This window comes from Euprymna scolopes, chromosome 33 (genome assembly GCF_053919585.1).
Source record: "Euprymna scolopes isolate OS-2025 chromosome 33, ASM5391958v1, whole genome shotgun sequence".
In the NCBI taxonomy this organism is placed as follows: Eukaryota; Metazoa; Mollusca; class Cephalopoda; order Sepiida; family Sepiolidae; genus Euprymna; species Euprymna scolopes.
The window spans coordinates 77,810,096-77,815,665 of record NC_136514.1 but is presented as its reverse complement, the minus strand read 5'-3'; the positions used below and the strand labels follow the sequence as shown (position 1 = coordinate 77,815,665).

Sequence of the window (5,570 nt, the reverse complement as noted above, 5' to 3'; positions counted from 1 at the left end):
AGGGTCTGACATATTTATTTACTATAATAATTATTAAATACCTACAGACACTAGTGCTTCATCCTTCCGGGAATCATCAGTGCAGGGTGTCACGATTAACAGCAGACGAGCCCCGGCACAAGGAGTCATGTCTGGCTTCATTAGCAAGAATCTGAACCATTCGGCTACTTTGGTGCTTGGGCTTATTGGTTAAGATCAAAGATGTGTTGTTAATAGATGTTGTTCTTAGCCTAATTTGCTCGGCGGGGGAGAAAATAAATACTCTTTTCTGGCCTTTTGGCCAAGATCAATGTGTAGTATTTGTTGCGGCAGATACTGCAAGCAAAGACTATATGTGTGGGCAACACCACATATAATACCTAGGTCAATGTAGGGACAACCCTTCATACCAATTGTCACTATCCAGCTCCTCTGCTCCCCAGGGAGCTGGTCCCCATTTCCCCTTCACTCCTCACATTAAAAATCGGCCTTGTGCCTTATCTGCTCGGTGAGGGAGCAAATAAACACCAACCCACATATAAGACCTTGATCAATGTAGGGGCAACCCTTCATACCAATTGTCACTATCCAGCTCCCCTACTTCCCGGGGAGTTGGCCCCCATTTCCCCTTCAATCCTCACATTAAAAATCGGCCTTGTGCCTAATTTGCTAGGTGGGGGAGCAAATAAATACCCTTTTCTTGGCCTTTTGGCCAAGATCAAAGTGTAGTATCTGTTCCGGCAGATACTGCAAGCAAAGACCGTATGTGGGGCAACCCCACATATAAGACCTTGGTCAATGTAGGGGCATCCCGTCATACCAATTGTAACTATCCAGCTCCCCTATTCCTAGGGGAGTTTGTCCCCATTTCCCCTTCACTCCTTACATTGAAAATCGGTCTTGTGCCTAATTTGCTCGGTGTGGGAGCAAATAACTACCCTTTTCTTGGCCTTTTGGCCAAGATTTAAGTGTCATGTCTGTCGCGGCAGATACTGCAAGCAAAGTCCATATGTGGAGGCAACCCCATTTATAAGACATTGGTAAGGTAGGGACAACCCTTCATACCAATTGTCACTATCCAGCTCCTCTGCTCTCCGGGAGCTGTTCCCCATTTTCCCTTCACTCCTCACATTAAAAATCGGCCTTGTGCCTAATTTGCTCGGTGGGGGAGCAAATAAATATCAACCCTTCATACCAATTGTGACTATACAGCCCCCCCCTACTCCCCGGGGAGTTGGTCTTCATTTTACCGGTATTTTCGAAAGTCATCGCCTCTTTAATTGTCAAGCCATAATTTTAACCTATGTCACTTCCGGTTCGGCAATAGGCGCAACAGCAACGCGTCAGGGCATTTTTTCATTTTCTTTTTCTTCCTTCGCGGTAAAGATCTGCCTGGCTACTACCACTTTTTTGGGAGGTAGGAGTTCGCAATTTTCCTTCTTTTCTTTTGCTACACAAAAACCCTTACACACACCTCCACTTTCTTTTCAGCCGTCGCATCACGGGTTCGAGCGTGCCTGCCCACTACAATTGTTTTGCTCAACACACGCCTACAAACACCTGGGCAACGCCGGGAACCCAGTCTAGTCTATAATATAAATCTCACCTGTCTGTTTAAAGGTATTATGTATGTTTGTATGTATGTATGCTTAAAACTTTCGATAGAGGAAACTGATTTTCACAACATAGGTACTGTTTTTAAGGTCGACCCTTCAGAAGACAAATATCGAAAAATTGGCCAAAAACATTAATTCCTTCACTCTGAACTGGACATTTTTCTACAGGGAGGGGTCGCTTTTTCCACCGATATTTTCGAAAGTCATCCCCTCTTTTTGATTGAGTAGCCTTAATTTAAACATTCGTAACTTCCGTTTTGACGATGGGCGACCCAGCAAAGTTTTTTTCACGTTCTTTCTTCCTTCGCGTAACGGGTTCGAGCTTCCTGTCTACTACCACATTTCATAAAAAAAAAAATTTTTTTTGCTCAATGCATATTTCCAAACACCTTGGCCACGCCGAGCCCACAGGCTTATATATATATATATATATATATATATATATATATATATATATATATATATATATATATATATAATGAAAGAGAGAAGAGTGGGCAGATAGGTAAATAGAAAGATAGTTTAGAAGCATATATATATACCGAGATAGATAGATAATGGGCACACACACATACATATATCTATCTATGTATCTATCTATCTTCTTCTATCTATCTATCTATCTATCTATCTATCTATCTATAAAAACAGAGATGTGTGTGCCACAGACGATTTCTGATTGGTTAATCCAATAATCACATCTCCTAAAAAACTATGGTTCGTAGGCTCTTAACTTTACCATAAAATATTATGGCTTTATTTATTGTCCATCTTGGAAGGGTTTAATTTTTTTATAAATTGTTATTTACAAATTAAAAAAATACGAAACTTACACAATCTTACAATCCAACCTACGACATCACGGCCGCCATTCTGGTGTAGCCGCAGACACGTACACAACACGAAAACAATGTTTTGAAAATCTAGCAAAAAATAATTTTCCTGAAATTTTTCAATATTTAAAAATAAATTATGCCGGCTGATAAAATTTTTAAACTTTTTTTTAAAGCTAGAAAGATAAAATTTAAAAATATTTATTTTTATGTAAAACGCGCGTTCGCTCGTGGTCTTTTCATTTCGGGTTTGTATTACTGTACACATAGATTCGAAAAAGTTGTCAAAAAACAAATATATAACAAATAAATGTTATCAAAGGCAAGATAAGTTACTTTTCTACCAAACTGGATATATTTTTCGTGTTTTTATTCAATGTAACACATTTATTCAGCTCGAAAAACGGGTTTGTATTACTGTACACATAGATTCGAAGAAGTTGATAAGATACGAAACAATACAGCATTAAAACACGCGCACACACGCACACACACTCACGTCCACTACCGTCCTTGGCTACGTCACGTTGTTATGGCAACACGATAAATACACAGTAAATTTGATTTTCTTCATTTCTACGCAAATATTACGCAAATATAAATCATATAGAATATCTGTATGAATATAATTACACGTAATAGTTAAATAAAGATGATCATCGTTAGAACCGAAAAAAAAACTAATAGGGAATTTGTATAAAGTTGTATTTTCTTTTTAAATAAATAGAAAAAAGGGGTGTTGATAAGACTATCCATACTTATAGAGTTTAGTGACGACATTAAAAAATGGAAATATTGAAAAAAAATTTTAGGCCAAATTTCGCAATCTAGCCTTTTTTTTTCTCGCCATATTGAGATGCGCAGTGCGCACAACATATCTGCAATTTTTTTACGTTTTTTTCTTTTTTTTTTTTAAATCTGCAATTTTTTTGCGTTTTTTTTTTTTTAAATAAGAATACTATTGAATATGCAAAGAAATTGAAGAATGCAAAGAATTGAAGAATTTTTATACGAGAATGTTTTCAAAAGATGCTCAGTTGGACACGCATGGATAACTTCGAAACTTCGTTTATTTACTTCTGTTACAAATTAAAAAAAAAAAAACACCCCAAAAATGGCATCTGTCTTCGCAAAAAAAATTAAAAATCTCATTCTGGTGGGGAATAAAGGGCTATATTAGCCTAAAATGGAGGTATTCTGCTATGTACGGCAGTTACCTGCCCTTGGGGAATTCCTGGGCCTGCAATAACATTTCCAAAATGGCCACGTTGACGTTGCCGTGATAAATCATTTTTTTCGATGTAAAAAAAACAAAACTACTTGATCAAATGAAGTGAAATTTTTTTTCGGAGAACTTCAGTCTATAACAGTTACGTACAATAAATTTTTTTTTCAATATTTCCATTTTTTAATGTCGTCACTAAACTGTATAAGTACCAGACTATCAATACACACAAAAAAATATAGATTTATTTTTGGGTAAAGTTCCCCCGGGTTTTCCTTTCACTTCAGTAAATAATGGTCTTTTGTTATATATATGGCGTACTATTATCCTTATATATATGATGTTTATGTTTATATATATATATATATATATATATGTATAAGTGATAGTGTCTGTGCGTCTGTGTTCATTTCCCTACGCTAAAACTCTGTCAATTTTAAGCCTACAGATTCGAAATTTGATATACAGGGTACTGAGATTTGGGAACATCGATGTGATAGGTTTTCGACAGAAATTTGGCGATTAAGTGGTCAATATTCAACAATTAGACCTTTGAGAACTCTACCAAACTCCTCCTAAAATTTAAGGTCTGAACACGTGATATTTTATATATAGATTCCTTGGACATGGATCTGACTTATTAACTTTACTTGATCCCTAAACAATAAATGTTAATAGGTCATAAAAGGGGTCAAAGTTTAAAAAAATTGACCGTTTTTTTTTCCTCAGCATACACTTCAAAACACCTGGGCAACGCCGGGCACCGATTGCTAGTATATATATATAAATATATGTATATGTGTGTGTGTGTATAATCAATGATGTGTGCTGTCTACCGAATAATAACTAAAAGGCAGTCAACTAGCATTTATGCAATTTTCACGACTTCAGCTTTTTCGAACATTATAGATTATCTAACGTATATGCCCGCATTCGGTTTTCAATATTTTTTAATTCCCTTCATTTCAGTGACAAGTATTTTGTGGCCCTGAGGTAAAGGCTTACGAAATGGAGAAAAAAGTTTACTTCAGGATTGGATTCGAATCTCATCACCGGCAGTAATTGTGACCCATACACATTAATGATTGCGTAAGCATGAGACATTAGTGTCTCCAGGAACAAATACTTTATATATATATATATATATATATATATATATATATATATATATATATATACAGAGAGAGAGAGAGAGAGAGAGAGAGAGAGAGAGAGAGAGAGAGAGAGATGAATCCCTAAAGAAGGAAACACTAGTGTGTGTACTTATTTTAGGTGTAATAAAGTCGGTCAACTTAGCTCATATGCATAGATTGTCATATAATGATTAGATCACCTTAACTGACGTGAAAAGCATTTAATAAGAATAAATGTTTAAATTCAACCGTATCTTTCGTCGGGGTTGACGGTAGCCGAATGTTTCGGGTCCTTGCTAATAAAGCCAGGCATGACTTCTACTGCCGGGGTTCGAATCTCTCGACTGGCATTAATCGTGACACCCTGTACTGATGATTTCCGAAAGGATGAAACACTAGTGTCTGTAGTTATTTTATAATTATTGTAGTAAATAATATGAGCCTCTCCCATCAGCATCCGTGATTGTTTGGGAGGTCATCTTTTGAGAGTGGAAATTTTCTACTGGTTTTTCCCTATCAAAGGTTTAAGATTAACAAAGAACATTACATCGAAGACATTCTAGAAGGCGCACTGATTCCATGGCGACATTCTGTATACGTTGATGGAATTTGAACTCTCCAACAAGATGGGACAAAAAGTTACACTGGTTGAGTAACACAAGAGTGATGTAAAGACAATACAGCTTGACCCAAAAGGAACGGGCCCCGTGTACACTTTATGTGATATCTCCATTATTTATTCACGCATTGCCCTTATTTTACAGAACATGGCAGAATCAACGAC

The 5,570-nt window shown here is 36.6% G+C and overlaps 1 pseudogene; it reads left to right on the top strand.

Annotated features, from left to right (window-relative positions):
* Positions 1-670: 670 nt before the first annotated feature.
* Positions 671-804, top strand: LOC145258548 (U2 spliceosomal RNA; annotated as a pseudogene).
* The last annotated feature ends 4,766 nt before the right edge of the window (positions 805-5,570 follow it).